This window comes from Protopterus annectens, chromosome 11.part0 (genome assembly GCF_019279795.1).
Source record: "Protopterus annectens isolate FY-2018-M chromosome 11.part0, PAN1.0, whole genome shotgun sequence".
Lineage (NCBI taxonomy): Eukaryota > Metazoa > Chordata > Ceratodontiformes > Protopteridae > Protopterus > Protopterus annectens.
In genome coordinates, this window is record NC_056745.1 from 1215385841 (window position 1) to 1215409349 (window position 23509).

Sequence of the window (23509 nt, forward strand, 5' to 3'; positions counted from 1 at the left end):
TGACCTGGCCAAGGCCTTTGATACTATTCCCCACTCAGGTATAACAGATAAACTCTCTCAACTAAGCATCAATCCATATGTTACCAGATGAGTAGCAAACTAGCTCACAGACAGAAAACACCTAGTCAAAATAGGGGAAACCACCTCAAGTAGTCGACCCGTAACAAGCGGTGTCTCCCAGGGATCGGTCTTGGGGCCGCTGCTGTTTGGTATATACTTCTCAGAGGTGTAGGCCAAATCTAGTGGACTATGGCTGACCAGGTTTGCAGATGAGTGCAAGCTGGGTGCTGTCATCAATTCCCCTAGTGATGTGGACATCCTCCAGGAGGGTCTCACCCAAACAAATGACTAGTGCCATAAAAATAGCCTTAAACTGAATGCCAAACAATGCATCATCATCCCTTTTGGGGAGAATGACATCCCCACAAATTATCACACTGATAATAAGGCACTAAGCATGCAATCAGTTGTGAGGGACTTGGGAACCAAGGTTGATTGCAAACTGACTTTTGATCACCATATTGCCTCCATTGTATGGAAAGCTTTCTACATGGCCTACCTCATAAGTAAGGGTATCTCATCCATGTACAAGTTGGTCATAACATCCCTGTATTCTTCCCTTATAAGACTGATTATTGAATACAGTGCCCTTTTCAGCATGTACCTCACAAAGCACATGCAGCAGCTGGAGAGACAAAGTACAGTTGTGTACCTACCATAAATGTAGATGTTCGAGTGTATTCACTGTTGCAGTCATTACACTTGGGTTATCCTGCTGGCAGGCTACCCGCAGTCGGCCTGAATTCCAAAGTCTTGGTCCGGCTTCAGTTGCTGTCACCTCTTCCCTGACGTCAGTGCACCAGGGGTATAAAAGATGCGGCCGATGCCATTTTCTTTAGTTTTTCTTGCCTCAGATGTCAGGTGCCCCCCAAAGGGTAGGCTGAAAATTATGCTAATAAAAATGCATGCACTAACATAAACATTACCTTCATCCACAAGCAAATACACCACATAGGTTGTATAGAATAGAGAAGTACAGATAAGCCCCAGTAAAGAAAGGGGGATGGTCGGTGGGTAACCTGGACTGCAACAGTGAATACACTTGAACATCTACATTTATGGTAGGTACACAACTGTACTATGTTCATCGTGTTTCACTGTTGCAGTCATTACATTTGGGTTGAATCCCAAAGCTGAGGTTGGGTGGCTGGGTCTAAATAGAATTAGGAGTGGTTATGAGGCCCTGCAGAACTGCAGTGGCAAAGCCTGCTCTGGATTTAGAGTAAAGAGGTAAGTGGTAGTGCTTTGTAAAAGTGTGCACTGAAGTCGAAGTTGCAGCCTCCAAAATGTCTTTGGTTGGTACTCCTCTGAGGAAGGCTGCTGAAGTGGCTGCTGCTCTGGTTGAATGTGGCCTAATGCCCTTAGGCACTGATTTGCCATGTTGTGAATAGCAGAAATGAATGCAGTGGCCTATCCATTTTGAAATAGTCTGCTTTGAGATAGCCTTTCCTTGTGATCCTGCAGCATATGCCACTAAGAGTTGCTCAGTCTTTCTGAAAGCTTTAGTTCTGTCCAAGTAGAAGCGTAGCTGTCTGTGTATGTCCAAAGAATGCAGAAGTCTCTCCCCCTTATTCTGTGGGTTTGGATAAAAGGTAGGCAAATGAATGGTTTGGTTAAGAGCCACACTGTACACTACCTTAGGCATAAATGTTGGGTTTGTCCTGAGAGAAACCCTGTCTGGATGGAAAATTATAAAAGGTTCTACAGCCATTAGTGCCTGTAGCTCTGAAACTCTTTTTACTGAAGTTATTGCTAGGAGCAGAGCTGTTTTCCATGATAAGAATTTTATCTCAGCTGTATTGGCTGTCTCAAAAGGAGGCAGTGTGAGTTTTTCCAAGACAAAATTGAGGTCCCATGCAGGTATTGGCACTCTCCTTGGAGGTCTTATGTTTTTGGCCCCTCTGAGGTACTGCCTTTGCAGTGGATGTGAAAAAATAGGTGGGTCCGTATTGTAATGAGCTGAAATGGCAGAGGTATGGATCTTAATTGATGAAAAAAAGGATAGGCCTTCGTCCAGCATCTCAGTTAGGTATTGTAGAATCTGAGGAACGTTTGGTACAAGCGTGTCAATTCCTTGTGCCTGGTTCCAAGCAGAGAATCTCTTCCATTTTTCTGCATAAGATTTTCTGGTGCTGGGCCTCCTGGCCTCCAAAATAACATCCATAACCGCTTTAGAGAGAGGTGTGTTCTGAATGGTTACATTATCTGCCATGCTGCCAGATTTAGGGTTCTGAGTTGGCTGCGCAGGATCTGACTGTTTTGTTGGGTCAGTAAGTGAGGAATTTGAGGTAATGTCCAGGCTGGACCTTGAGACAAGCTCTTTAGGATTGGGTACCAGTGCTGGCGGGGCCAGTCTGGGGCAGTCAGAATCATTTTTGGCTTCTCTTGTCTGACCTTTAGGAGTACCTTGTGGAGGAGAGGCAGTGGAGGAAAGGCATATACTGTAAGGGTTTTCCAGCTGAATGATAGAACATCCACTTTCCATGCTTGCTTGTGATAAGTCCTTGTGCAGAATCTCTGTAGTTGGCAGTTGTGAGGGGAGGCAAGTAGATCTATGTCTGGGCATCCCCATTTCCTTGTTGTCATGCTGAAGATTTGTGGATCCAGTTTTCACTCGTGAGGATCCACGAAGTTTCTGCTTAGTTCATCTGCCAGAGTATTTGTCTTTCCTGGCAGGAATTATGCTTGCAGGTGTACTTGATAAGTCAATGCTGTGTTCCACAAAGTCATGGCTTGTCTGCAGAGGGGGTAGGAATGTGTGCCTCCCTACTTGTTTATGTACCACATGACTGTAGTATTGTCCGTCTTTATCAGCAGTTGTCCTGGATGAAGTAGATCCTTGAAGGCTGTCAGGGCATTCTGAACAGCTAGCATCTCTTTTTGATTGATATGAAGATGCATTTGGCTTGCGGGCCAAGTGCCCTGAATACATTTTCCTGCCATGTGGGCCCCTCAGGCATAATCTGATGCATCTGTTGTTAGTGTCTGCCTGGCTGTGGGTAAAGTGAATGGCTATCCCTTGCTGTGGTGACAGGCCTGTACCCACCATCGAAACTCCTGTTGCAGGCAGGGAATGAGGGTAATTAATGTTTCCAGGCTGTGGCAATGTTGAGTCCAAACACTTTTTAGATACCATTGTAGTTTCCTCATATGCAGTCTTGCATATGGAATTAGCAGAATGCAGGATGCCATGAAGCCCAAAGCCTGCAAAATTTTTCTTGCAGATAACTGGGTCTTTGTTGCCAACATTTTGAAATAAGAAGTCAGTTGCCTTTGTTTGTCTGGCATGAGATAAGCCATCTGGGCAGTTGTATTTAAGCTTGCACCCAGGAATATTATCTCTTGAGAGGGTACTAGTCTTGATTTCTTTTCGTTTACTGTGTACCCTAGGCAAATTAGTAATCTTTTTACAAACGCCAGATGCTTTAGTAGAATGTCCTTGTTCTCTGCTTGAATAAGGCGGTCGTCCAAGTAAGGGTATATTTGAATTCCTCTTTGTCTGCAAACAGCAATTACTGGTGCCAGGCATTTTGTGAAGACCCTGGGCGCAGTAGATAAGCCAAAGGGCAGTGCAGAGAATTGGTAGTGCATTGTACCAGCTATGAATCTGAGGTATCTTCTGCAAGATTGTCTGATTGGGACATGCAGGTATGCCTCTTTTAGGTCCAAAGTTACAAGCCAAGCCTTCTTGCCCAGCATGGGCAGAAGCTGCTGCAGAGTCAACATTTTGAATTTTAGAACGTCCAGAAATGTGTTTAGAATAGACATGTCCAGTATTGGTCTCCAGGCTTTGTCCTTCCTGGGTACCAAGAAAAGTCTTGAGTAAAATCCTTGTCCCTGCTCTTGTTGTGGTACTCGCTGAATGGCCCTCATGTCCATGAGGGATGAAACTTACTTTGTGCCTCTGTCTATTGATTGTGTGGCAGGTCTGGCATACCTTTTGCCCTTGGCAGGGTGTGAAAGTGGAACCTGTAGCCCTGAGACACTATATTCAAGACCCATTTGTCCTGGGTGATCATGTGCCAATTTTGTGAAAAAAGTGCTAGTTTTCCCCCTAAGGGGACTGCCAAAAGATAAGTGCTTGGTACTGGCAGAGGAAAGTCATTGGGACTGTTTCCTATATGGCTGTGATTTGTCTTCTCCGCTTTTGGAGGTAGAAGCACCCCATTGTTTAGGCCTGTATGAGCCTTGGGGCTGGGATCTGCCTCTAGGGCATCTGTATCTGCCTCTTTGTGGCCTGTCTGACACTGGAAAGGACCAATTCTTTGTAGGCCAGTTCCTGCTAAATCTGGGTGGCTGTACCTGTAAGAAATCCTTAACTGTCTGCATAAATTTCGCTTTATCCTCCATTTTCTTCAACACTTCTTCTGCTTTAACACCAAACAAAGTATCATGCTGTAATGGAGCATCCAATAATTTTGCTTTAACATGATCAGGCAGATTCTGTTCCTTTAACCAAGCATGCCTCCTAATGACAGAACCCGTAACAGTGGCCCTGCAAGAGGCCTCCAGAGAATCAAAACCACATTGCAAAGTATGCTTTCCCACTTGTTCAGCTGCGTGTAATAAATCCTGCATTTACTTGTTTTCTGCACATTCAGAATTTGTCAACATTTTCTGTTTTAGCAGTGACATTAAGTATTGCTGACATTTAAGCATATGAAACTGACAATTTAAAGCCCTTACAGCCAAGGTAGCAGAAGTGTAAAATTTTTCCCCCATCTGTCCAGTTTCCTTGAATCCCAATCAGAGGGGATAGGGTTTTTTGCAGTGGAAGCCTTGACCCCTTTGGGACCCTGATATATAGTTTCTGGGTCAGCAGCAGGGTTTTTATAAAGAAATTTATGTGAATCTGGAACCCTGTAGTATCTGTCTGGCTTAACAGGTGCAGGGGGTAAAGAGTCAGGAGACAGGCCGGACTCTGAAAATACATCATCTACAATGTCTAGAACAGGGGGAATAGCAAGAGATCTGTGCTAAGGTAGTAAAAGAAAGTCTCTGAGCCTTTTCTTAGATTCTGAGTAATCTTGGCTCTCCCAGTGAAAGTGCTCCCTCATGGTATGCAGGGTTTCCCCAAAAGAACAATCCTCAGGAGGAGAGGCTGAAGGGATAGATTCTTCAGCATCAGAATCCTCATAGGGAGGAAGAGAGTATTCCTGTTCAGAAGAGGAGTCAGAGGAAATGGAAACCTGATCTGAAGATTCATATTCTGTCTCTTGCCTAGGCCTCTTATCAGGATGGGGATGGGAACCCCTGATCAAAGTAATTAGGTCTTCGGCAATTTTGAGCATCTGTTATTTAGGCATGGAGTCCTGTCCATGGAATTGCTGCACTTGTTTCTTTGTCTTTAGTGGAGCTTTAGTCTTTGCCTTTGAAGCTGTAGTCGGTTTTACATATAACTGTGTAGGCCTGAAAACACCCTCAGAAGCCGATGCCTGCTCAGCGGATCCGGACCCATCTGAGGGAATATTTTCCGAGTGTCCAATACTTTGAGTTTCCAGCGGCCTAGTCGGCACCACGGGGGCGTCAGAAGCGGCCTGCAGCTATGAGGTAGCAGGCATCAGGGGCTGCAAAAGCACCTCACTGAGAACCGGTGAACCGGCGACTGGCTTAGAAGAAGCCTCGTCGTCAGTTTTGGACCTCGGATGCCTGTCCTTTTCCTTTTCCTTGCGTTTCTTGTGAATTGCGATAGTTGGATGGGTATCCGAAGACATAATGTAATTAAATCTTCGGCCAAAGTAATGAAAAGCAAAATCGTACCGATGCTTAATAGTGCATTGGTTAAATCTAGCGCAAAACTTGCAATTAGCAACGTCGTGATCAGGGCTTGGACAAGGAATGCAATAAGAATGGAAGTCCTTATGAGGTATTTGTTTCCCACAAGAAGTACAATTATTAACTTTTTCTGACATCAGTCTGGAGCAAGAAAAAAGTTTCCCCAATGGGGTATTAGCTTTAAATGAAGACTTCGGATCTGAAATTCGAACACGAAAATCTCAGGAGTCGGCCGACTGGCACTTGCGAACTGCTTTTGCTTCGGGCACCGCGTGGCAAGAAAGACTGAAGAAAATGGCGTCGGCTGCATCTTTTATACCCCTGGTGCACTGACGTCAGGGAAGAGGCGACAGCAACTGATGCTGGACCAAGACTTTGGAATTCAGGCCAACTGCGGGTAGCCTGCCAGCAGGATAACCCAAGTGCAATGACTGCAACAGTGAAACACGATGAACATCAGAGATTCCTCACCAGGAGAATCCAAAGACTCAAACATCTACCCTACACAGATAGGCTAAACACCCTGTCCCTCTACTCAGTCTCATACAGACTCGTCAGAGTTGACCTCTGTCTGGCATACAAAGCAATTTCAGACCCCGCCCTGATGGGACTACTGCATATCCACAAGTCAAGCAACACTCAAGTAACCCACACGCTTGACCTCAACCTGGTCTGTGACATCAATAGGACTTGTTGGCAAGACAGATTTGTCTCCCAGAGACTCCCCCTTTTGTGGAGTAGACTCACTCTCTACATAAAGCAGAGTACCTCACTAACCATTTTTAAGCACAACCTAGATAACTGGATGGGGAACAGAAAATACACCCCTAGGATTCCACCTATGTCCCTGTTGGACAGTGGCATATGGTGCTGACTTGTTGAAACATGGGCTAAATTCTTGTCTAGGCTTGAAAGGGCCTCAGCACCAGTAGTCTAGTAACGTCTTATGATCTTATGAGTGGCATGTTGGGAGGAATGCATTGTCCATTATCATTGCAGAGTGGGAGACAAAGATGAGTGGTGCTAGGTCATTAGCAAACCACACTTGAGTTATGATTCAACTACAATACAATAGTTAACAACTTGTCACAGCTTGATAGTCCTTACGCATTTGTTTCTCTCCTAGGTCATGGAACATTACAAGTCTGAGGGCTGTAACACCATTCCATCTGGAGAGATAAGACCTACGTGATGAAAGGATAGGTTTCCAAAGTAAAACTAGCTGTGAGGGAATCAGAGCAATAGGTTGGGTCAGGGGCTATGATGTCAGTGGTAATTCACCTTGAAAAGTGAGAATGATTAAGGTACAATAAATGATGATAGTCAAAATGGAAAAAAAGATAGAAAAAGATAAGGCTCCACATAGAAGAAATGCAAATGAAAATGTATATTACATAATACTTCAGGATTTTCAAAAGATGGCCTCTGAGTCACAAGTCTGAATCATCAAAAGCAGTTAATTGTAGACGACTGTGATATTGTAAGCAAAAAATTACAGCCTTGATCCTTCAAGGTGAGTCCTCAGAACAACTAACAGCTTCTTCTCAATGACCTAAGAGGCCTTTCCAGGACATATGGTACCAGAAGTCCTTTCAAGTAGGACCAAGATCATATAGGGTTCACTATGTCAGTAGGAAAGTTTCAAAAAGTGACCTGGCAGCAATCAGCAGTCAGGAAAAAATCTGCAGCAGAAGATGGCACAGCACAAATGGGAACTGTCCATCAATAATCTCTCCATCGAATTTTGCATCTTTTGTGAGTGCACCAGATCACCACCTGACAGCCCAAGGTGAAGAGCATTACAGTAGTCTAAATGAAAAGACACAAGTACATGAATCACTTTAGCTATGTCCAAGGGCAGTAATGAGTTCTGTATCGGGGCAGTTCTTTTTAGATGACAGTAGCAGCTTGTTTACAACCAAAACGTTCCTAATCAAACATCAATAACAATGTTAAAATTAAGGATGTGAGGCACACAATCCAATCTATTCCCCCTATTTGGTATAAAAGGAGGAAGGGAAGGAAGAGAAGATAGATATAAAGTGTCAGGTACCAGTATTGATTCATATTTTGAAGAATTGAGCTTCAAGCATTTCTGAGTTAGCCATCACAGAACTGACTCCAATCAGTTTTTCAAGAGATTAAAATCAAACTAGGACTCCTGAGTAACTGAGAGGTTTAGGTGAATGTCATAACTTATGACCAGTAATTAATAACTCCTTCTCTAAGGACATCTCTAATGGGCAACATAAAATAGAAAATGACAATGATAGTATGATGGAACCCCGTGGAACCCCACTTTTTGGGGATAGTGGCAAGAGGAATTTACTGTTCTTTGGGATCAGACCTAGAGATGAGAGGTGAACCAGCCAAGCATTGCACCAAGAAACCACAGTAAACATGAAGCTATTCAATCAAGCTGCTTTGATACACTGCATCAGATCAAACTGTGATATCAAGGAGATGCAAAAAGGAAAATAACTGTTGATCTCTAGCTATAAGGGGTCACTGACAATGCTAATCAACATGGATAATGGTTGCCTCAGTGCTATGAAACTAAACTGATTTAATTGACGAGATCCTGAGATGTCAAACAGAAATACATCTATGTATACACTACTTTTTCAATAATCTTTCCCTTAAAGGGAAGGTTAGGAGGTTTTCAAATAATTCTTTAGGTTGTCAGGACTCATAAACTACATGGAACAAATCTCAGTCTCAAACAAGAATGGGCACTCTAGAGAATAACTGGACCCAAAATATCTAGGCAATATTTTACTAAGTTACATGGACCTGGATGCAAGCAGTCAAACCCAAAAGATAAAACCACTTTCATGATCTCTTCATAGCAAGCATAATTCAAACCAAACAAAGTCAGGCATTTGAACCAAAGTCCCACCATGTTCTTATTAGTCACATTACTGGAGAAAGATTTTCCAATACTGACAGAATTATCCACAAAGAAACATACAGCTTCATAACATTTTCTGGCAGGAAAATCTCTGTGAGCAAGACAGTCTGAGCTGTACAGTTCAGCCACCATTCTGGGGAAAGTAGATGGATTATTAGCTGTGACAAAAATCTCACTGGACAAAAAATATACCTTGTTACATGAGGTTTCTGTATGGTATACCACATAATGGGTATCCAGAGCAACTTTGTCTTCAAGCAGGTAACCATTTAAAATGTTGGCAATCAAAATGTGAAGTCCCATAATGTGGACTTGAATATACTAAACCCAAGATTGCCATTTCTCTGAATATTCGTTTTCTCTGAGGTGTGGCGATCTTGTAGTTGGCATATATAATCTCAGGGGGTGTTGGAGGGGGAGTTGTTGCCCACTGGAAAAAGCAAGTTGAAAACAGTCTTCTGCACTTTCAGTCGTTTTGTTTGTTTATTGGTGTGTTGGACTCACTTTGCTAGTACTAATATTTTAATAGGGAGCAATTCAAGCAGGTGTGTACTGTCCCAAGGGTATTCTAACTTTCAGCCAGTTCTCTGCATGCTATGGAAGTTATGGTCAAACTAAAACTTACAGAGAGCAGTGGACATTAGATGTCCATAAACTAGAGTGATGATATCCAGAGCACTAGTGGCAGCAGCATTATGGGCCACCACTAACAAATCAGGAGTGTCAACACTGTCATAACTAAGGAACTAATCAAATATGTGTAATAACATGCCACTACTGATGTTCTGAAAATCCCTACAGCTGATAGCGGACCAGCACGGTACTGGGTGACAACACTGGTGGAAGCTCCAACTTAAAATGAACCAGGCAATAGTCTGACCAAGAAAAAGCTTCCACCACCAGATCCCTAATTTCTAGACCAAGCTGAAATAATCAAATCCAATGAGCACCTAAATGTATTGGTAGCACTGGAAACAACCTAAGTGAACAATGATTGTCTCAGTGCTGTGAAACCAAACTGATTTCATTGAAGATGTTGTACACAGGACTAACAAAAAAGTAGCTCCATGCCAGTTTCTCAAATCTTGCCTTTTCTGTTATTTGTGTTTGACTTTAAAAAAAGTAACACAGTTCTTAGTTTAGTTTGACTGGTCAAGTATCGATGGTCAGCAGGCTTGGGGGTAAAAGCATATAGGAAAAAGTAGAATCACTGCCTAATAAACAACCACTTGATTCAAACTGTGTGCCTGGAATTTCTGACAATCTCAAGGTGAGACCCATGGAGGGCAACAGGAACCAATCAGCATAGAAGTGGTAGGACAAATCTTTCCTTGAACTAAGATCTCAAGTGGCAGCATAAAGTAGTGAAAAGCAAAAGGCCCAACCTCAAACCTCTTTTGCTCCAGACTCCAGAAAGACTGAGAGGAGTTGAAATGTGAAAGTATCCACTGTGTAAAACCAGAAACAAGAAACTTTTGAAAAAGTTGGTAGTCTTATTGACAATCTGAGCAAACTGAAACTTAGATTTAAAGCAAATTACCACAATTTCTCCCATCTTACCTTGCCTAGTATACTGACCAGTGAAGATTTTAGCTGAATAGCTGCTGCCAAACAGGGTGCACAGTTATCATCTAACAATGGCATCATTATAAAAGTATACAAAGTAGCATATCCTTGGTGAAGAACAGAACATGTTAACTATAGTGCTGAATGAATGGCACATATCTACGACTAGTGACAGATCAAAGAATCCTGCCTCTAGAAGAGGACAGAAATCGTGCTAGTACCCAGAACAGGAAACTTTGAATTTGCAGTTAACTATCACTGCATCCCCATTTCCCTATAAGCACTAATCCATTTACCTTGCTGAGCAAAGATACTGTACAACACAACTTTAAGTGTACATTTACTATAGCATAATGTGTGGAATCAGGGTAAATACCTGTGCATGCAGCATGGTATCTTGTGTTCTAAATCACAATGGACATCTGTTGCATAAGTTAGTGACTACCTCTATAATGTCTCTTATCAGAAAGGAATAATATAGGGCTAAATGAATGTTATCATGTTCATTAATTTTGTGTATGTTATGGGCTGTGGGAGGGAAAGCTGGTGGAACAAAGATAAGTCCTATAGCAGGATTGGGGGATGGATTCCTTTTCCTTGTCTCTGTTGGGCTTTTTAAAGTTAGTCTTGTTTGCATGAGAAAGCGAGGGGTGAATGCAAGGATGTAAAACCTGAATATGTGATTAGTCTGTATACAATAATCCTGATACATTAAAAGTTATGGCTACTGTCATGTTTCATTCGGATAACTGAAACATTTCTGAATGAGTTCATGATACTAGTTAACATATCACACTACTTTTTCCCCACAGACCAGTTAGGAGAAAACAGTCACATTTGTACTTGTGTAAATATTTCAACAAACATGTTCTGTCTTTAGCATGCACAGCAGTTGTATATCATAGGTTTACCTCCATCAGCAATAGAAGTGTTGACAAAAAGAATTCTGTTGAAATTCCAAATAATACAAAGTCTTCCAAAGTGATAGTGTTAAAAGGCGATTTCTGGCAAACTTCTGTCCTGTAAAAAAAAATATATATGTATTTTTATATATGTATATATATATATATATATATATATATATATATATATATATATATAGCGTGAATGGGGAACTGCAAAAATCACTCTGAAAATATTTTTGTTCATCTGTGAAAGAGTACATAATTAATATTAGTCTTTCAGTAACAGGTAATATACTTCAGTATATTCAGTGAAATACATATATTTCATGAAAGGCATTAACATAGTTACATTTATTTGATATAGCGAAGTATTAATTTATATAAGCTGTAGCAGTTAGTGGAAGCACAACTTATCTAATCTTGAAGTAACAAGAAAAAAGCCATCAGTGACACTGGCACACAAAAGTGACTTAAAGGAAGGAAAATAATATGACTCCAGAAATAAAAACAACTGCACTTAAATAAAAGATCTAGATGAACACTCATAACGTATGTATACTTTAGATATGGGTTGGTACAAAGTTCCAAAATGTTGAACTTCTCTTTTGAGAAAATATAGTTTTAGAAAGTTTTTATTAAATGTTAAGCACAATTAAACAGTATATTATCACCCAAAAGAAACGGGAAACAGAAAATAACTATTTACAATAGTGTCTGAATCAATTAATCTAACAAATTCTCAATTTTCATTCAACAAAAAAGAATAATAAATTATATATATCATTATTTTCATCTTAATTCATTTCTTTTCTAATAAAACACTAGTTTAATTAGTTATTATAGTAAGAAGCAGTTTTATCTCTTCTCATTTTTAATAGTGACTCACTCGTTTTGAAAAACAGTATTAGCAATATTTATAAATTCTTTTAGTGAGGGAGTTATATATATTTTTTCCAATTTATTGTAATAACCTTTCTAACAATAGTTAACATAAGTTCATAGGTTCATAGGTGTGTAATAGGCTAATGGTCCTGGAGCTTTTACAAGCCTAGCCCATACGATTACCCTGGCATTGTGCCACTCGACCTTAGTTCCCAATGCCTCTGTCGAGTAAAGCCACTGGAGTGATCCCTGGGGTGAATTTTCTATTTCTCATCCACTCATTAAGATTTCTCTTGAAGAGGGCCAGTGAGGTTCTCTGCTTGACATGTATGGGAAGTCTATTCCATAGCATGGGCAGTCTCTGGGTTATGAAACTGTCCCTCCGGCATGTTCTGTTGATTGTGGTAATGAGGTTGAGGTCTCTGGAACGTGTGGTGCGGAGGGATTGAGATTTCTTCAGATGTAGCATTTCTAACAGAACTGAGTCAGACATGGCTTTGTAAGTCAAGCAGAGATCGTCTCTAAGTAGGCGATATGAGGCAGAGAATAGTTGGAGTTTTTTTAATTTGTCCATATAGGACAAATGTTTAAGGCCTAGGATCATCTTTGTGAGGTACTTTTGTGGCCTCTCCAGTTGTTGCAGGTGTTTAGTGAGGTACATGCCAAATGGGGCATTGTACTCAATGATTGACCTAATGAGGGAAGAGTAGAGGGAGACAATGACCTCTTTCATCCTGGATGCAAAACCCTTAGTAATGAGATGCGCCACATAGAAGAACTTTCTGACCACAGTGGCAATGTGGTGGCCAAAAGAGAGGGTGCTGTCAACCTGTGTTCCCAGATCTCTTATTATGCCTTCTGTGTTCAGTGGACTACCACTGATGTGGTAATTCATGGGAACTGGGTTTTTCCCAAAGGTGATGACACATTTTTTGGCATTGAGCTTAAGGCCATGGTTCTGACACCAGTCATTGGTCTCAGTGAGGCCTTTCTGTAGGATGTCAACATCACTTGGGGAGTTAATAATAACTCTCAACTTGCAATCGTCTGCAAACTTTGTCAGCCAGAGTCCCTTCGTGTTGGCCTGGACTTCAGAGAAGTAGATACCAAACAGGAGAGGATCCAAGACCGAACCCTGTGGGACTTCACTCGTGACTGGTCAGCAGTCTGACTTCAAGTCAGCTACTTTCACATTGTGGATTCTACCTGTGAGCCAGTTTGCAACCCACCTAGTGATATAGGGGTTGATGCCTAGCTTAGTGAGTTTTTCTATGATTCCTGAGTGGGGAATGGCATTAAAGGCCTTGGCCAGCTCAAGGTAGGCTGTATGAACCACTTTGCCTTCATCCACAGCTCTGGTGACTGACTCAAAGAAGTTGACCAAGTTGAACAGGCATGATCTACCCTTCACAAAACCAAACTGTGTGGGATCCAGAGTTTGGAGATTCCCTATATCTTTGTTTATTAGGTCCATGATGATGCATTCCATAGCTTTGCATATCAGACTCATCAGGCTAATGGGGCGATAGTTCCCAGGGTGTGTAGTCGCTCCTCCTTTGTGGAGAGGGATGACTGGAGCAGTGTGCCATTTGGTAGGGACAAAGTCTGAGATGAGGCTGTGATTGAACAGGGCACACAGGTGAGGTGCCAATTCACTCTGTAGTTTATGTAGAACACAGCCAAGGATATTGTCAGGTCCCATAGAAGCAGTGGCAGCTGGTGACTTCAAATCAAAGGGGGGCTGCAGGAGACAGCTGAATGGGTGGGGTCAATGGGAAGGGGTGCAGCCAACAAGAAAGGGGAGGAGCTATGCTCAAAACCACAAAAACTAACTTTAATTAAAAACGTTGCCCTGGGTGCCAAACCTTCATTATGAGAGTCCAATCAAGACAAAATGAAGTGTAGAAGAAAAAAAATATTTCAATGCATTGTCTGCATGACAGCTTACTTAATATCTAGATGGAAACAAAAAGGTTGTGAGGCATGAAAAAATAAATTACTTTTTAAATACATTACTGGAATGCCAGTCAAAATCAAGTATAAGAAAAACAAGCAGCACTCAACTCAAACCACTTTTCCTTGCACTGCAGTTCTAATTATACTTTATATTCAGCTTTATTAAAGTACCAAGTAACGTGCTGAAAGTAGCGATCTCTGTGATACCCCCACTTGTAAAAATGTTTCTGATCCAAAAAAGACCTGCTGCCTGACAACTATCTACTTGTTTCATGGGGAAAGCATGATCAACGTAAAAAATGAAAAGCAAACAAGAAACAAGCTCAAGATACATTTCTTAAAGGATTACTGTACAGGTTATGGACCACACATGATTGGTATTCTGTTTAGTTTACATGTAAAACCTGCAGAGATGACTAGAAGTCTCCAACAAGTGTAATGAGCTTCTTAAAATAATGTAATCCTGTCCTTTATTACAAATACTGTCATATGCATTTCAATACCCAAGGCTTATACATTATCTAGTTAAGTATTCTCTGCATGGCAAAAACAGAAAGACTTTCAATGTTGGCAATTCTTTAACAGTATGCTTATTAAAGCTTACTTGCATCTTACGATCTCAAACAAGCTTACCTGATGGTCATTAAAGCATTGCTACTTAAACACAGAGCAACAGGCACTTTCTGAGTAATAAGCATAAATCAACAGTACAAAAATATGACAGAAACCAGACCATTCTGCAAAATCAAGGACACATGAAAAGCCACTGTAGTACTTGTGTCGACCTTGGATGGGGGGATACTCTGCACATTTACACTGCATAACTGCTCCTTGCCTTGCTTGGACACATCCAGAGTCACTACATGGGGGAGTGGGGTACAACAAGTATGTCACAATTTGAAATGTCTCTGGTTGACTGTGATGGCCCTGACGCATTTGTCATGCCTCTCAACCTCAGAGCAAGAAATCTGGACAAAGCCATGCATGGAAGTGGGGCAAAGTCCCAAAACTAAGGACAATTTTTAAATATTGCTCTTATAAACTTAGAAAGATAATAGAATAGGTCCTGCATTAGTATGAATTTTCTGAAGGGTATGAAATCTGAAACTCAAATGTCTATCATTATTTTCTAACTTCAGTATTTAATGATTTGTCACTAATTTGCCAAAAAAACACAATTTTATGAAAAATGGACCAAAAATGTGATGCAAAAATATAAAATAGCCACACAATATAGCTGGGAACCTGTCCAAAGAAGGACACTTTAATATTAGTACTGCTAACTTGAGCAGCTGACAAAATAAAATAATATACATGCATTTCTGAAATAAAAGTAATCTATAACTCTGATTATTACAATTATTTCTTAATTGTAAACCCTCCATGTCTTCTTCCAAAATTGCTATTTTGCGGAGGGAATATTAAGGGGAAGAGCAACATTTTGAGCCAAAATCAGGGACAGTTGAGAGGTTTGGCTATGCCTAATTCTATAAAGCAATTTATTTGCATGTACCTCTCAACCTGTTAATGCAATAAATCTGGACAAGGCCAAATATATTGGGGGAACATATAAACAGTACTAAAAATTGCTCTTGTATAAACTGAGACAGTTGCTAGAATAACAGGTCTTACTTTAGCATGCATTTTTTCTGAAGGTTATGAAGTCTGAAACTCAGTGTGTCATTATTTAGTGACTTAATTCCTAAATGATTTGCCAGAAAACCACAAATTTTATGAGGAACAAACCAAAAATAAGAAGCAAAAATCTATTCATTCTGTGAAAATCTGGACAGTTGGGAGGTATAGTTCAGCTGGGGCTGTCTTTGAGTTTGCCACCCTTCCCCCTCACAAAATCATGGTCGAATGGAGCCTCCCCCCTGCAGCCATTCCAATGATCCATTACTTGGCTATTTTCACTCCATTTACCATAAACACTAATGTGCATACTGCTTTACTTCTATGATGATTTGGACTTCATTTGAAAGTTTTATTTTGCATTTTACAGCACAAACACTAAGACATCTGCTAAACAAAGCAATGCAGTCTCACAATGAAAACAACACTAATGTGCATACTGCTTTACTTCTATGATGATTTGGACTTCATTTGAAAGTTTTATTTTGCATTTTACAGCACAAACACTAAGACATCTGCTAAACAAAGCAATGCAGTCTCACAATGAAAACAAACTTAGCATTAAAACTTCTCTGCCCTTGAAACTCACATTCATTGAAACAGCATTGAAACCCACATTCAATGAAAATACATTTGCCAGTGGCAGATAAAGATTAACTTTGGGCTGTTTTCAAATCATAGGCCCCATGCACATGAAACATACATGTGCTCTTTGATACACCTTCCTGATTGTACTAAATTATATTCCTTGTACAATACAGTACAGTTATTAGAGGCCATTTTAAATTTATTGTTTTGAACATTTTTCCAGTAAACAATGAAACAAAACACATGCACCAATAATGACAAAACTGCCCAATTCAGAACATTTTTCCAGTAAACAATGAAACAAAATACATGCACCAATAATGACAAAACTGCCCAGTTCAGAACATTTCCATCATAAAAGTCTACTCAAACTTCTACAGTCCACCATTATCAGTAAATATGCACAATCTCTGAAGAAGTAAAAGTCATCTAAATAATTTCACATTAAAGAAATCTGTAACTAATGAAGAGGTTGCTGCTAGCAAACACCTTTATATTTCATGGTTCCATCGAAAAATAAAGTGTATGTTGCCCTTGAGGAATAAATTGCCTATATTACATTACAAAAATGATAAGCTAGTAATATTGCAATAGGAAATGGATGGCAAACTGATAACAGGCTCATAGTTAGTATCTTCGTGAAAGAGGACATTCTCAGTACGGCAGCATCCACCCCTTGTGAGAGTAGAACCCACAGCCTTCTGCATTAAAAGCAAGTACACGACCTGTTGTGATATTAACAAAGCAAGAAGACTCAGCATAAGCAGCACTAAACTTCTCTTCCCCTGCAGCTCTCAGCTCCTTGTAAAATCTACTCTATACTCAACTGCATCTCAACTTTGCAGTACAAGAAATCTGGAAAAAGCCAAAATGTATTGGGGGGGGGTCAAAAGCCCAAAAACCAGGGACACATTAAATATTGCTTATATAATCTTGGAAAGTTGCTAGAATAAAATGCTGTGTTACTACCATACATTTTACTGCCAAGGTCCCTGTGCAAAACAGTCAGAGCAACATACCACTACGCCAAATCAGCTGCTTTGTGAAAGAGAGGAAGACTGACACTTAAATGGCTATCATTTAGTGAATTCAGTTCTCACCATAGCTGTCAATCTCTTAGCACAAAACACCTGGACAAACCCAGTAATGAGGGAATACAGCCTTCAAACATATTCAGTGAATTCAGTTCTTGCCATAGCTGTCAACCTTAGGACAAAAAACCTGGACGAAGCCAATAATGGGGGAATACAGTCCCAAAAATAGGGACAAATTCCAAATATTCATCTTATAAACTTAGAAAATTGCTAGAATAAAAGGTTTTGTGTTATTATGTATTTTCTGAAGAATATGAAGTCTGAAATTCAAATGCCTGTCAATTTTTCTTCTGACGGAACAAAAACAATTTTCAGCAGAGGCCCAGGGAGAAATACTGCAGACACATGTCTTTGTAAAATGGCAGGACACTAGAGCAAATCCACACAAACACAGGGAGGAGATGCAGACTCCACACAGAAGGCACCCCAGCCAACACACACACACCTGCTTACCTTGCCGACGAGTGACATGTCTAAATAAACTGCTCTGCTCCCCTTGCCGCCGATATCCAAACAGTCCCTTTGCTGCTGAGCAACCCTATTCCTCACGATTGGTCCATCCAAACAGTCCAAATCCTTGCAATTGGTTCAGCCTGTTGCTGCTGCAGTCCAGAGTGCCTCCATTCCGTGACGTCACCATCACACAGACTGCTGGGTATCTTGGGGCAGAGATACCTTTCCCCCTATCTAGACTTCTGAGAAAGCAGTCAGAGAGTGTGCACACATGCGCACGCTTCCAGGAATTTATGGTGTTTGTTTTTGTGTTTCTCGGATTCATTTTTATTTGTTTTTTAGGTGGGAGGGCTGCAGTCCTGCAGTCCTATAGCACGAGCCGCCCCTACATATAAGCTGTATTCTTGGCCTTGGACAGTGCTGTTTTATCCTGTGCAGCAGTAATACTGGGTGCCTGGCAATCTACTGGTATTGTGACTGGTCCCTTGGGGGGGGTGGTAAAGTTGGCACTGAATCTGTTGGCCAGTATATTGGCAATATCTGTTGGCTCAGTATAGGAGGTACCATTGTGCAGTAGCTCAGAGTAAATCTGGGTATTGCGTGGAGATTCTTTACATAAGTATAGAAAGCCTTGTGGTTGTCTTTAATATCTGCTGCAATTCTGTTTTCATAGCTAACTTTAGAAGAGTTGATGAGGGATCTCAACTTTTTGTTGAGGCTGATAAGGGCGTTTTTCCAGTCTTGGGACTTCACCTTATTCTGCATCAGTTTCCTCCTTCTGTTGTAGAGTTTGGTTATGGCAGGGACCACCAGAATGGCTTTCTTTTTTTGGAGGAAAGCGTCTTGGTTCTATTGGGTATGGCAAGATCCATGCAATTGTGTATGTGTTCGTACAGTGCATTGGTGTATGATTTGGAGGCCATGCAACTTATCTCCAGTTGCATGGGTGCTGTGAAGTTAGCCACCTCTGTTTTTAGGAGCCCAAAGTTAGCTTTGGAGAAGTTTTTCATGATAGTTACCTTTGCAGGGTGTTGGGGTGGGAGGGATGTGGATTTCCAAAGTGATTAGTTTGTGGTCGGATCTAACTATGGAGGAGTTGATTATTGGTGTAGAGTAATGGCCGCCCATGTTAGTAATGACCACGTCAAGGATGCTGCTACCTCTAGTGGGGGTAAGAACGAGCTGGTCCAGGGCATGGGAATTAATGAATTCCAGGAAATGTTGTGCAAGTGTATTGGTACATGAGTAGTTTTCCCAGTTAATGGAGGGGCAGTTGAAGTCACCCAGTATGAAAGTGTTAGGTTGGACCTTAATATTCTCCAGGGTGCTTAAGAACATGGAGTCTGAGTCGTGTGACATGGTTGGGGACCCATAGCAAGCTGTGATTTGAATCACTGTCTCACCCAATGTTAGGTGCACCTGAAGTATCTCAGATGCATTATGTTGGGCTACCAGTCTGGAGGTGTGCACATCCTTTATGAATATGGAAACACCACTGCCTTTGGAACTTCAGTCCAAGATCTGGGGCCAAAAGGTGTGGAATGAGTTATAGTAGATACCACAAGAAGCAAAACAAGAAGAAAAATACTACCAACAACGAACAAGCCAACAAATTTATTGCTTAGCACCTTGGCTATTCAGCCTTAAAAGAGTAAAAAACAATAAAAATCATGATAATATACAAATAAAAGTTACAAGTCACACCCACTGGTGTGGAATGAGTTATAGCCAGGTAGTGCAGGGGTGCTTTCTGCTGCCTTGAACCAGGTCTCTGTTACAGCACAAATGTCGATGTTCTCCATTTTAAGGAGTGCTTGAGTGAGTGCATTTTAAGATTTAGACTTCTAGCATTGAGCAGCATGACCCTCAGATTGCATTTGTTTGTAGCTGTTATGGTGGTAATTTGGTCTTTAGAACACTGCCTAAAAAAAGACACTATAGGGGTGGCAAGAGCCTTGGCCAGTATCCGGAATCCCAGGAGTGACAGATACAGGCCATCTCTGCCAAAGCATCGAGGTCTGTCAATCATGTCATCCCAGGCAGACAGATACTGGATCCCCTTAGAATGACATCAGAAACTTAGCCAATTGTTGAAATCAATCATTTTCTGCTTGTATTGTGGTATCATTCTCAGTGGTGGTAGGATGCTGTTCAGGGCTAGGGACATAACCACCTGGGCTAGATAATCAGAGAGCTCCTCCATGTCTCTTTTCATATAGTCCAGGGAGGTACATCTCAGGTCATTTACACCCATATGTACAATGACAGAGTCATATTTGTACCTATTGTTGAGGGACCTGAGTGCGTGCATTATGTGGCGGATCATAGCGTCTGACAGGCAGCTTACAGTTACTTTCACCTTATTCAACCTAGTGAGTGAGACATCAGGATGCCTCACTATCGCGTCACCTATGACTAGTATGTTGGGCATGCTGTTATGCCTTAAGGGATTTGCTTGAGTGGCACACTGTTTAGGAGAGTTATGGTGCTGCGGTAGCGTTGTTGCCTCACAGTAAGACGTTGTCCTGTTCGATTCTCAGCTAGAGCATCTTCTGTGTGGAGACATGCGTGAATGGGCGTACCTTCGTTGAAGGTTGTGCATCAGGGCTGGCAATTCGGCATGTAAAAATCTACTGCCAATCATTAGCGGACTGGAGTTCCACTGTAGCGACCCCTAACCAGGAAAAGCCGAAAGACACAACAACAACAACAAAAAAATGTGTCTCGTGATTAGTGTTGTGTTGTGGTGGTCGAGTGCATTTCTGCCTTGGAGGTCTCTGCTGTTTGGGTAGATTTTTATTGAGAGCCTCCTTGAAGATGGGTGTGCAGTTTGTGTTTTTATGCAATGGCAGTGCTGGTGTGTGTTCTGGAGGGCTATGTGTTCCATGTGGTGTGATGCAAGTGTTGACCTTCTCCTCTTGACCAGCTATTCCAGTCTTGGCTGGAGAGTGCATGGCTTCCAATTTGGATATATAAATGCATCTCTCACAAGTCTGAGTGTTGGGAGGTAAGAGGAGAGGGTTGCCAGTGTACATGAGGCAGTTGCTACATTGGCTCAGGATGCCCAAGTTCACCAGGTTAATAGGAGAAAGCACAGGGAACTGACTTTTAGACATGCCTGGAGGGGTGGGCATTAATAATAAGTACTGGAGCTGTTTCCTTGTAGAACATTTAGTGCTAGTAGCACTTTTGTGTGCTACAATAATTGCTACAAGAAGTCTGGTAAAGTGCTAGATTAATAAGCTAGTAAAAGTGCAGGAGAGGAGAGAACTAGTTGATCTAATGGAAAAATTGAAGAGTAGACTTTGACACTGCTCAGAAGCTTACAAACAGTCCTGGATACAGCAAATCTGTATCTGGACTAGACTAGTTACAAGAAAGGCGGGAAACAAGCACAAACGTGGGCTTTTAAACCAGAAAGTTGAAATATATGGAAAAACTGTCCAAACGGCCAATAAACTACAATTTCTGGGTCAGAAACCACTCCTCTTGTGGTAGATAGGCTACCTAGTTCTTACCACTCCCACTAATAAGCTAGAAGGCTTCCCTACAATACAGAAAGACTTGGTGGGCTCACAAGCTTACATACAGTCCTGGATACAGCAAATCTGTATCTGGACTAGACTAGTTACAGGAAAGGGGGGAAAAGTGGAAACATGGGCTTTTAAACCAGAAAGTTGAAAGAGATGGAAAAAACTGCCCAAACGGCCAATATACTACAATTTCTGGGCTAGAAACCATTCTTCTTGTGGTAGATAGGCTACCTAGTGCTTACCACTCCCACTGATAAGCTAGAAGGCTTTCCTCCAACATAGACTCCAGAAAGACTGAGAGGAGTTGAAATGTGAAAGTATCCACTGTGTAAAACCAGAAACAAGAAACTTTTGAAAAAGTTGGTAGTCTTATTGACAATCTGAGCAAACTGAAACTTAGATTTAAAGCAAATTACCACAATTTCTCCCATCTTACCTTGCCTAGTATACTGACCAGTGAAGATTTTAGCTGAATAGCTGCTGCCAAACAGGGTGCACAGTTATCATCTAACAATGGCATCATTATAAAAGTATACAAAGTAGCATATCCTTGGTGAAGAACAGAACATGTTAACTATAGTGCTGAATGAATGGCACATATCTACGACTAGTGACAGATCAAAGAATCCTGCCTCTAGAAGAGGACAGAAATCGTGCCAGTACCCAGAACAGGAAACTTTGAATTTGCAGTTAACTATCACTGCATCCCCATTTCCCTATAAGCACTAATCCATTTACCTTGCCGAGCAAAGATACTGTACAACACAACTTTAAGTGTACATTTACTATAGCATAATGTGTGGAATCAGGGTAAATACCTGTGCATGCAGCATGGTATCTTGTGTTCTAAATCACAATGGACATCTGTTGCATAAGTTAGTGACTACCTCTATAATGTCTCTTATCAGAAAGGAATAATATAGGGCTAAATGAATGTTATCATGTTCATTAATTTTGTGTATGTTATGGGCTGTGGGAGGGAAAGCTGGTGGAACAAAGATAAGTCCTATAGCAGGATTGGGGGATGGATTCCTTTTCCTTGTCTCTGTTGGGCTTTTTAAAGTTAGTCTTGTTTGCATGAGAAAGCGAGGGGTGAATGCAAGGATGTAAAACCTGAATATGTGATTAGTCTGTATACATAATCCTGATACATTAAAAGTTATGGCTACTGTCATGTTTCATTCGGATAACTGAAACATTTCTGAATGAGTTCATGATACTAGTTAACATATCACACTACTTTTTCCCCACAGACCAGTTAGGAGAAAACAGTCACATTTGTACTTGTGTAAATATTTCAACAAACATGTTCTGTCTTTAGCATGCACAGCAGTTGTATATCATAGGTTTACCTCCATCAGCAATAGAAGTGTTGACAAAAAGAATTCTGTTGAAATTCCAAATAATACAAAGTCTTCCAAAGTGATAGTGTTAAAAGGCGATTTCTGGCAAATTTCTGTCCTGTAAAAAAAAAAATATATATATTTTTATATATATATATATATATATATATATATATATATATATATATATATATATACAGAGAAAGAGAGAGAGCAAAGAGAAAATTAACTAAATAGCGTGAATGGGGAACTGCAAAAATCACTCTGAAAATATTTTTGTTCATCTGTGAAAGAGTACATAATTAATATTAGTCTTTCAGTAACAGGTAATATACTTCAGTATATTCAGTGAAATACATATATTTCATGAAAGGCATTAACATAGTTACATTTATTTGATATAGCGAAGTATTAATTTATATAAGCTGTAGCAGTTAGTGGAAGCACAACTTATCTAATCTTGAAGTAACAAGAAAAAAGCCATCAGTGACACTGGCACACAAAAGTGACTTAAAGGAAGGAAAATAATATGACTCCAGAAATAAAAACAACTGTACTTAAATAAAAGATCTAGATGAACACTCATAACGTATGTATACTTTAGATATGGGTTGGTACAAAGTTCCAAAATGTTGAACTTCTCTTTTGAGAAAATATAGTTTTAGAAAGTTTTTATTAAATGTTAAGCACAATTAAACAGTATATTATCACCCAAAAGAAACGGGAAACAGAAAATAACTATTTACAATAGTGTCTGAATCAATTAATCTAACAAATTCTCAATTTCCATTCAACAAAAAAGAATAAT

The 23509-nt window shown here is 40.7% G+C and overlaps 1 protein-coding gene across 5 annotated transcripts in view; it reads right to left on the reverse strand.

Annotated features, from left to right (window-relative positions):
- Positions 1-23509, reverse strand: part of LOC122815795 (myelin-oligodendrocyte glycoprotein-like) — a 402462-nt gene that overhangs the window by 259772 nt on the left and 119181 nt on the right. For all 5 annotated transcript variants that reach the window (XM_044088581.1, XM_044088583.1, XM_044088580.1 and 2 more), the window contains 2 exons: positions 22711-22819; positions 11224-11332 (listed from right to left, as the gene is read on the reverse strand). The gene's annotated coding sequence lies outside the window, so the exon portion shown is untranslated. The remainder of the gene's footprint in view (positions 1-11223; positions 11333-22710; positions 22820-23509) is intronic.